This window comes from Ornithorhynchus anatinus, chromosome 4 (genome assembly GCF_004115215.2).
Source record: "Ornithorhynchus anatinus isolate Pmale09 chromosome 4, mOrnAna1.pri.v4, whole genome shotgun sequence".
NCBI lineage: Eukaryota > Metazoa > Chordata > Mammalia > Monotremata > Ornithorhynchidae > Ornithorhynchus > Ornithorhynchus anatinus.
Genome location: NC_041731.1, coordinates 80052860 through 80063944, shown reverse-complemented (window position 1 = coordinate 80063944; position 11085 = coordinate 80052860).

Here is an 11085-nt window from a genome sequence, read left to right as displayed (position 1 = left end):
AGAAGTCACTCAATTTGGCACGGTGGCTGGCATAGCTCCAGCACTGAAATCATTTCATTTTGGCTTTCCTCAGCTCTTATACTTAGTCAATTGTGTAATCAACTATTATTAATCTTGAATATTATATTTTCTTGAATGTGCTTCCACCTTTAAAGAGTAATCTGATTTTGGAGGGGGAGTTAAAGGCTTCTGTTGTAGTATCCCAAGCACTTAGTTAAAGGACTTTTACCCAGTGGGTGCTCAATAAATTCCATTACAACTCGCTCTTAAAACAGAGGACCATTTCCAGAACTACTAAATCAAATTTCTCATCCAGCATCATGCTGCAAGGTGGCATTGCAGAGAAAAATGTTAGCAAATATAAACTGCTGTCTGCTATAGCACTTTTCCCTCCTCTGATCATGATACAGGTAGAGTGGGAATAGGATTGGGATTGGATGGTGAGCTCCACTTCCACTTCCTGCTCAGAAATCATTCATTCATTCCTGCAATATTTATTGAGCGCTTACTGTGTGCAGAGCACTGTACTAAGCACTTGGGAGAGTACAATACAACAATAAACAGTGACATTCCCTACCAAGGAGCTCACAGTCTACAGTGAGGGAGACAGACATCAATACAGGTAAATAAAGTTACAGATATGCACATAAGTGCTTTGGGGTTGGAAGGAAGGAAGAGCAAAGGGATAAATAAAATTACGGATGTGTACGTAAGTGCTTTGGGGATGGGAGTTGGAAAGAGCAAAGGGAGCAAGTCAGGGCAACACAGAAGGAACTGGGTGATGAGGATAAGTGGGGCTCAGTCTGGGAAGGCCTCCTGGAGGAGATGTGCCTTCAGTACATCTTTTGGGAGAGAGTAGTTGTCTGTCAGATTAGAGGAGGGAGGGCATTCCAGGCCAGAAGCAGGAAGGGGGCTAGGGTCAGCGGTGAGACAGGTGAGATTCGAAGCACAGTGAGAAGGTTAGCACTAGAGGAGCAAAGTGTGCGGGTTGAGTTGTAGAAGGAGAGAAGGGAGGTGAGGTATGAAGGGGCAAGGTGATGAAGTGCTTTAAAGACAATGGAGAGGAGTTTTTGTTTGATACGGAGGTGGATGGGCAACCACAGGAGATTGATGAGGAGCAAGGTGACGTGTCCAGGACGTTTCTGTAGAAAAATGATCCAGGCAACAGAGTGAAGTACGGACTGGAGTGGGGCGAGACAGGAAGCTGGGGGGTCAGCAAGGAGGCTGATGTAGTAATCCAGCTGGGATAGGATGAGTGATGGTATTAACATGGTAGTTGTATGGATGGAAAGGAAAGGGCAGATTTTAGCAGTATTGTGAAGGATTTGGTGACAGGATTTGGTGACAGATTTAATATGTAGGTTGAATAAGGAAGAGGAGTTAAGAATAATACCAAGTTTATGGGCTTGTGAGAAGGGAAGGAGGGTGGTGCCTTCTACAGTGAGGAGAAAGTCAAGGGGAGGACAGGGTTTGGGTGGGAAGATAAAGAGCTCTGTTTTGGACATGTTAAGTTTGAGGTGACAGGAGGACATCCAGGTAGAGATGTCTTGAAGGCAGGAGGAGATAATAATAATAGTGTTGGTATTTGTTAGGCATTTACTATGTGCAGAGCACTGTTCTAAGCGCTGGGGTACATTTACAGGGTAATCAGGTTGTCCCATGTGAGGCTCACAGTCTTAATCCCCATTTTACAGATGAGGTAACTGAGGCACAGAGAAGTGAAGTGACTTACCCACAGTGACACAGATGACAAGTGGCAGAGCCGGGATTCGAACCCACATCCTCTGACTCCCAAGCCCGGGCTCTCGCCACTGAGCCACGCTGCTTCTCTGTGAGCCTGGAGATGGGGAGAGAGATCGGGGCTGGAGTTGTAGATTTGGGTGTCACCCTCAAAGAAGTGGAAGTTATAGCCATGGGAGCGAATGAGTTCTCCAAGGGGGTGGGTGTAGATGAAGAATAAATGGGGAACAAGAGCTGAACTGAATCAATCAGTCATATTTATTAAGTGCTTAATGTGTGCAGAGAACTAAGCTTTTGGGAGAGTACAGTAAAACAGAGTTGGTAGACATGATCTTTGCCCACAAGAATTTTACAATCCTGAGGAGGGAACAAGCATTAAAATAAATTATGGATATGTATGTAAGTGCTGTGGAGCTGAGAGTGGGGTGAATAAATGGTAAAAAACTAAGTGCAAGGGTGATGCAGAAAGGGAGAGGGAGTAAGGGAAATGAGAGCTTAGAGGGGGAAGAACTCTTGGAGGAGGTGGGATTTTAAGGCATTTGCTGGTGACCTTGGGGGAGACGAAGTACATGAGATAGTACGCTGCCAAAGGAAGGTTCGTTCTACAAGCTGTTATTAAAAAAGAGAGCCAGTCATTTCCTGTTAACACATTTTCCTGTCTCAGCCTCAGTCTCAAGGTAGCTGGTTTTAGGTTAGCAAGTTCTAAGGCATTTTAGCAAATGCAGGGGAAGTGCTTTTGGACTAGACCTTTTGGGAGCGAGGTGTTTGGCTTGATCCCAAGGGGAGGAAGATGAAGCTTCCTATTCCAAGCACTGATGTGCATCTCGGTGCTTAGGTTGGAGCTAGCGGCGGCCTTTCTACGGGGAGATTTTTAAAAGGTCAGTTTAGGTTGTAAGGTTCACAGCACATGCACAGCAGCTGCACAACCTGATGGTAAGGTCTTGAAATTAGTATTGCATTTTGGGTTGAGGTCACTTCCTCCCTCTTCACTGCTCTAGAAGAGAAGTTCATGAAGGCATGAACTTACTCCATTTCTTGACTGTTCCTCTCAACTTATCAGCACATACTAAATACATGCTGTGTGCAGAGCATTGTACTGTGTATTCACTTTATGCAGCCACTGAAATAATGATTGTGGTCCTTTTTAGGCACTAACTATGTGCCAAGCACTGTGCTAAACCCGGATGTGGAGCCAATGCAATCAGATCAAACATAATCCTGTGTCTAGGACACCCTTCAGTGTGTCCAACTGTGTTAGAAGTATTGTACCAGTCACTTACTGTGTGCCAGTCAATCACCTAATATGAAGCAGGGTGGCCTAATGGATAGAGCACGGGACTGGGAGTCTGAAGGCCATGGGTTCGAATCACTTGACTGTCGGTTGACCTTGGGCAAGTCACTTAACTTCTCTGTGCCTCAGTTCCCTCATATGTAAAATAGAGATTAAGACTGTTAACCCTATGTGAGACAGGGACTGTGTTCAACTTGAAGGAAGCAGCATGGCATAGTGGATAGAGAAGGGGCCTTGGAGGTCACAAGGTCATGGGTTCTTATCCCAGCTGCACCACTTGTCTTCTGTGTGACCTTGGTAAAGTGACTTAACTTCTCTGTGCCTCAGTTACCTCATCTGTAAAATGGGGAACAAGACTGTGAGTTCCACTTGGGGCTGGGACTGTGTCCAAACCGATTTGTTCGTATTCACCCCAGAACTTAGTACAGTGCCTAGGACATAGTAAGTGCTCAACAATTACCATTATTATTATTATTATCAATCATATTTATTGAGTGCTTTACTGTGTTTAGAACATTGTACTAAATGCTTCAGAGAGAATGATACAACAGAGTTGGTAGACATATCCCCTGCACCCAACAAATTTACAGTCCAATAATAATAATAATGATGATGGTATTTGTTAAATGCTTACTATGTACCAAGCATTGTTCTAAGCTCTGAGGTAGATACAAGGTAATCAGGTAGCCCCATGCGGGGCTCATGGGCTTAATCCCCATTTTACAGATGAGGGAATTGAGGCACAGAGAAGTTAAATGATTTAATGATTTAAATGACTTCAGTCTAGACACTGTGTGATCTTTCTGTTGTGTTCAGGACACATAATTGGGATCCTGTTTTGTGCAGAGCAGTTTATCAGGTGCTTAGGAACTTGCCCCAGATAAGTAAAAGGAATGGTGCCCGCTCTCAAGGAGGTTATTATAGTCTAATGGGGAAGCCAAGGGGATAACAATTGCCAAACATGTGTTAAGAAAAAGAATTAGAAAAGGGCTACAAATAAGAAACACAAAAGTGGCACAATACATAAACAACTCACTCCACCCCTCAAAAAATATAAAGCTATAAAAGAGTGCTAAGGGTGGCAGATGGGTTGATCAGAGAGGCCCAGACTTTTGGAGAACTTTTGGGGATACAAGCGGCTTTCCAGAAAGGTTTGAAGGGGGAGCAACACATGAATGGATGGATTTGAAAGAGGACGTTCCAAGCAGGGGAAGGGCATACACAATGAGTTGAAAAAGCTAGTGTCAAGAATGAGGCGGTGTTAGAAGCTTAGTTTAAAAGGCTCATAAAGTGTGACATAAGATCTGGTGGGTAGTTCATTCATTCATTCATTTAATCATATTTACTGAGCATTTATTGTGTGCAGAGCACTGTACTACGTGCTTAGGAGCATACACTATAACAATAAGCAGACACATTCCCTGTCCACAATGACCTTACAGTCTAGAAGGGAAACAAACATTAATATAAAGTACAGATAGATATGTAAGTGCTGTGGGGCTGGGAGGGGGGACAAATAAAGGGATGAATAAAGCGGGGAGGGGGGAAATAAATAAAGGGATGAATGAAGGGGATGAATAAAGGGTGCCTCAGAACACCCCAGAGGCTACTGGTCATCAGAGTCAATGGTATTTATTGAGCCCTTCTGTATGCAGAGCACTGTAGTAAACGCTTGGGAGAGTACAATTCAATAGAGTTGGTGACCACTTTCCCAGCCCACAACAGGTTCACTGGTCATGTAGTTAAGGCATTGATGGCACCTTAATAAACACCATTATTATTATTATTATTATTATTATTATTATTATTATTTTCAGACTAGTCTCTCATGGTGAGAAAAGTCAGGACTAAAGATTTCAACTGAAATGTAAGAACTTTTGGAAACACATATTCTATTAGATTGTGAGTCCCCTGTTCCCTCCTTGTGAGTCAAGAAATGAATCCATGCAGCACTTAGCTCAGCATTTGACATTTAGTAAGAAGCCAATAAATACCATAATGATAATAATAATAATAATAATAATAATGGTATTTGTTAAGCATTTACTCTGTGCCAGGCACCGTGCTAATCACTGGGGTGGATACAAGTTTATCAGATTAGACACAGTGCATGTCCCACATAGGGCTCTCAGTCTTAATCCCCATTTTACAGATAAAGTAAATGAGGCACAGAGAAGTGAAGTGACTTGCCCAAGGTCACAGAGCAGACAAGTGGCAGAACAAAGATAAGAACCCAGACCCTTCTTTTCGGAAAGTCATTCCAAACAGTCTCTGGACTCTAGTCTCTAGACCATAAGTTCACTGTGATCAAGGAATATGTCTGTTAGCTAGTTATATTGTACTCTCCCAAATGCTTAGTACAGTGCTCTGCATACACTAAGCACTCAGTAAATAAGATTAACTGACTGACTCAAAAACTGCCTTTCCAGAGGTAATAGATAGCTATTCCCCTCTCAGGATCACACCAGGAGAGTCAAGCAGAAGCATATCTATTCCATTCCTAGCTTAGGCAGTGGCTAGCTAGTGGAAGGCAATCTGCTACAAGTCAAAACTCACCCATGCTGGGCAGTAGCAGCATGGAAGAGAGTCAAAGGTGGAGACTCAAGTTGACTTCATGGAAGAAGGCAATGGTAAACCACTTCCATATTTTTACCAAGAAAACTCTATGGATAAACTAACAGAACAATTGCAGACGGAGGTGGGGCGTTCTGGGAGAGATGTGTCCATGGAGTCGCTATGGGTCGGAAACGACTCGACAGCATAAGACGAGGCAAGATAGCTACTAGATCAGCTCTGAGGATGAGCTCCATCCTCATCAAGCCTTGGACCCCAGAGCTCAACCCTTGATCCAATCCAGGTTGCTATCCCAACTCAGCGAACACCTAAAGCAGAAATAAAGACGCCCTTCCCAGCAGCTGGAGGAATGTAGAAAGCCCTCACTTTGTGCTGGCAATCAATCAGTCAATCAATCAAAGATAGTTATTGTAGGTGAGGCACAGCCTCTATCTGGACTGGATCTCCCTCCCCCTTTCTATGCAACTAACCACCACTTTCTCCACCTTCAAATCCCTATTAAAACCACACCTCTCCAAGAGTTCTTCCCCAACTAAGCCCTCATTTCCCCTACTCCCTCTCCATTCTGTGTCACCTACACACTTGGAATAATGATAATAATAGTATTTGTTAAGCACTTGCTATGTGCCAAGCAGTGTTCTAAGCTCTGGGGTAGATATAAGGTAAACCAAGTTGTCCCAAGTGGGGGTTACAGTCTTAATCCCCATTTTACAGATGAGGTAACTGAGGCACAGAGAAGTTAAGTGACTTGCCCAGTGTCACACAGCTGACAAGTGGCAGATCCGGGATTCGAATCCACGTCCTCTGACTCCCAAGCCCGGGCTCTTTCCACTAAGCCATGCTGCTTCTCTACCCTTTAAGCTCTTAACATTCACTCCATCCTAGGCCCCAAACAACTAGGTACATATCCATGATTGCTTTATATTAATGTCTGAATCTCCCTCTAGGCTGCTAATTATACTTGGGGCAGGGAACCTGTCTCCCAAATCTGTACATTATACTCTCCCAAGAACTTAGTACAGTGCTCTGCACATGGTAAGCGCTCAATAAATACCACTGATTAAGTGCTTACTGAACTTTTCTAAGTGCTTGTGAGAGTACACTACAAAAGAGTAGGTATAGACAACCCGTGTGCACAAGGAGCTTACAGTCCACAGAGGGAGACAGACATTAAAATGAATTTCAGACAGTTATGCACATAAGTACTATAGGGCTGGGGAGTGGGGGCATAGCAAAGTGCTTAACCAGAAAAGACCCAGATTCACAGATGATACATAAAGGAGTGTTTAGACAGAAATGAGGGTTAAATTAGGAATGTCCTCTAGGAGGAGATGTGATTTTAGCAGGGTTTTGAAGATGGGGAGAGGTGTGGTCTGTAGCAACACACAACAATGTCTACAGAAACTTCCTGACTCTGGTGTATTGTTGTTGGGTGTTGCTCATTAACATGTTTTCTTTTGTTATAAAGACCCTATTATCCACACAACTCCGAGAATATCTTCCTTGCTTGCCTGATCCAAAGGCACTTGATGGATGGAATGCAGGTCTGGGAGTCAGAAGAACCTATGTTCTAATTCTGGCTCCACCACTTGTCTGTGGTATGACCTTGGGCAAGTCACTTCAGTTCTCTGTGCCTCAGTTACCTCATCTGTAAAATGGGAATTGAGACTTTGAGCCCCATGTGATTAACTTGAATCTACTTTAACTTATATGAACCTCAGGGCTTAGAATAGTGTTTCATCATCATCATCATCATCAATGGAATTTATTGAGTGCATACTGTGTGCAGAGCAGTGTACTAAGTGCCTGGTAGAGTACAACAGAGTTTTCAGACAAGTTCCCTGCCCAAAGTGAGACATTCATGTAAACAAATAATTTTTATCAATCAAACAATATTTATAGAGTGCTTCCTAGGCACAGAGCACTATAATGAGCACTTGGAAGAGTATAATACAACAGAGTTAGCAGACACATTCCCTGCCCCCAACAAGCAGTCTAGAGGGAGAAATATGTATATTAATACTGTGGGCCTGAACATTAAGTGCCCGAAGGTCACAGATCCAGCATAGATGACGCAGAAAGGAGAAGGAGCCTGGGAAAAGAGGGCTGAATAGGGGAAGACCTCGTGGAGGTGGTGTGACTTAAAAGGGCTTTGAAGTAGGAGAGAGTGGTGGTCTGTAGTATATGGAGAAAGAAGAAGTTCCAGGCTAGAGGGAGGATGTGGGAAAGGGACCGGAGATGAGATAGATGAGATCAGGGCACATTGAGTAAGCTGTCACTAGAGGAGCGAAGTTTGCAGACTGGGCTGTAGTAGGAGATCAGTGAGATAAGGTAGAAAGGTACAAGGTGATTGAGTGCTTTAAAGACAATGGAAAGGAGGTTATGTTTGACATTAAGGTGGATGAGCAACCACTGGAGGTTCTTGAGGAGTGGGGAAGTGATGGTGGTGGTGTTAGCGATGGTATGTATTAAGCATTTACTGTACAGTTGATTCACCTGTTCTGGGCAGCGCCAAAGGAAAGAGTCAAAGGCGGATGATTAAGTGATCAAAATGTCGATCAAAGACAACGGCAGAGGCTTAAGTTTTTACTGTACAGAGGAAGGTAATGGTAAACCACCTCTGTTTTTTTACCAAGAAAACTCTCCAGTAAGAGATCCATAGGGTCTCTATGAATCGGAAACGACTAGATGACATCTAAGAAAAATATTCTACAGGGACTTAGTTTTATTCAGAAAAATGATCCGTGCAAAAGAGGAAAGTATGAACTGGAGTGGGGAGAGACAGGAAGCAGCAAGGAGGGAACCAGGGATAAGAGTCAGGAAAGGGTAATTGAAGTTGACAACTGGATACCTCCAGATATTGCATTCTCATTCACACTTATTCAGTTATTCACACCCTGCTTCACACTACTGTATATAATCATTCAACTGGGTCACACCTCCAGGTACACACCCCCACTCAGTTAAACCTCCATTCCCCTCCCTTCTCCACAGAAGCGGCTGTTCCAGTCCAGACTGGGATTCAGTTAGATGAGAGGGCTTTCTGTGGCTTTCTGGAGCTCCGACAGGGAATCTTGGGTCTGGAACCATTGGATCACTGCCCCTCTTTCAGAATTTCTTTGTGGGGCACTGGGAGTTTCCTCTGTTTAAGAGGAGGGGAGTCAAGTCACTATTATTATTATTGTATTTTTTAGGAGCTTACTACGTGCCAGGCACTTACTAAGTGCTGGGTTGAGGACAAGCCAATTGCGTTGGACAGTTCCTGTCCCACATGGGTCTCACAGTCTTAATCCCCATTTGACAGAGGAGGGAACTGAGACCCAGAGAAGTGCAGTGATTTGTCCAATATCACACAGAAGACAAGTGGCAGAGCCAGGATTGGAAGCCATGACCTTCTGACTTCCAGGCCCGGGCTTTATCCATTACACCTTGGTCGATCTCCACTCACTTGATCGATTGATTAACCAAGTTAAATATAGAGGGCCACTGAGGCAATTATCTGGGTAATTAGGAGAACAATTCCATTTTTGCTTGAAAAGTCTGAATATCAGTTGGGCCAAAGCCCCCAGATTCTCAGGGAAAACTGTATAACCCTTTACCTTTGGAAATGACCTCGGTATCTGTCAAAGAAGCCCCCTATTCATTCTCTTAGCAAGAGAGTACATTTTCCTGGTGGGCAGAGGTTTAACCTGTGGGGCTAGTGAGGTGATCTGAGAAGCTTCTTACTGTTGCTTGATTGCCAGAAAAGACCAAAGGAGGGGGAACTTGGTGGACACACAAAACCAAAACATGGGAGTTTTGCCATTGAGGTTGGTTGTGAAACTGATAGAAACAGGTTGACGTTATCAAACTAGAGAAAATAGTTCATCCAACTTTCACCTTCCACTTGGTGATGCCTAAAAGGCAGAAATAAATCAGTCACAAAGAAATGCCGCAGGTCTCTGCTTCCATTACAATTCCTGATTCCACTCAGACCAGCTACCTCCCTCTTTTGACATCCCTTCTCAGACAATGTCTCCTCCTGTCTTTAAAGAGCCAATGGACCCAGATTTTTTACAGTGATAAATAATAATGGTATTTGTTAAGCATTTACTATGTGCCAAACACTGGTGTAGATACAAGCAAATCATTTTACAAATGAGGGAACTGAGCCCAGAGAATTTAAAAGATTTGCCCAAAGTCACACAGCAGACAAATGGCAGAGCTGGGATTAGAACCCAGGTCCTTCTGCCTCCCAGGCCCATGCTCTATCCTGTAGGCCATGCTCCTTCTCTACAAATAGGTCCAGATCTCAGGAACTGAATTTCCCATGGATGACAGTTATTCTTCCTGGCTAACAAGGAAAAAGGTAAACTCACTGAGAAGCCTGAAAGGTTTTCAAGTGGTAAAACAATTTATTTCATCATTTCCCTAGGACTTGAAGCTGCCAAGCAATTAATCAAGCAACGATAAGACCCAAATCTGGAAATGATACTTAAACGGGGTCACATAGTACTGCTGAAAAGAGGCAAAAGTCAGAATTAAAACTGAAAATAGAGCACACACAGTTCTTCAGACACCTGATGCTCGTGGCCACCAGATGGACCCCAACAATGCATGTGAGAAGGGTAAAACGTTTATAGGCAGGTCAAATATGTAAGCTATATATATATATGGTACTTACTATGTTCCAAGAAGTGCTGGGGAAGAGAAAAAGATAACCAGTCCCTGTCCCACATGAGGTTCACAATCTAAGTAAGGAAGGAGTAGGATTTTCATGCCCATTGTACAGATGAAGTAACTGAGACACAGATAAGTTAAGTGACTTGCCCAAGGTCATGGAGCAGACAAATGTCTGAGCTGGGTTTAGTACCCAGGTTCCAAGCCCATATTCTTTCCATTAGGCTATGCTGCTTCCAGGCCGTCAAGTCTTAATAAACTGCTTTGAGTTATTTCAAATCTGACAGATAATTACTCTCCCCCACTTCAAAGCCTTACTGAAGACACATCTCCTCCAAAAAGCCTAACCTGACTAAGCCCTCCTCTCCTCTTTTCTCATTCCCTTCTGCATCACCATGACTTGCTCCCTTTATTCATCCCCAATCCCAGCCCCAACACATTTATTTACATATCTGTAATTTATTTGTTTATTTTGATGTCTGTCTCCCCCTCTAGACTGTAAGCTCACTGTGGGCAGGGAATGTGCCTGCTTATTGTTATATTGTACTCTCCCAAGTGCTTAGTACAGTGCTCTGCACACAGTAACCACTCAATAAATGTGATTGAATCAATGAATGAATGAAAGTTATGCATAAGGTTTAAATTGCTAGAAGTCACATTCAAAGGAGGGGACATTAGAGTCATATGAACCATTCAGTGGTTAAGATTGAAAGTTGACTAAGATTCATCCCTAAAAGGAATAGGATGTCTATGTATCCTGGTTTATCCTGGATTGTCCCAAAATTTTTGTCAGCTGTAATTGTAGAAATAGGAATAGGGGT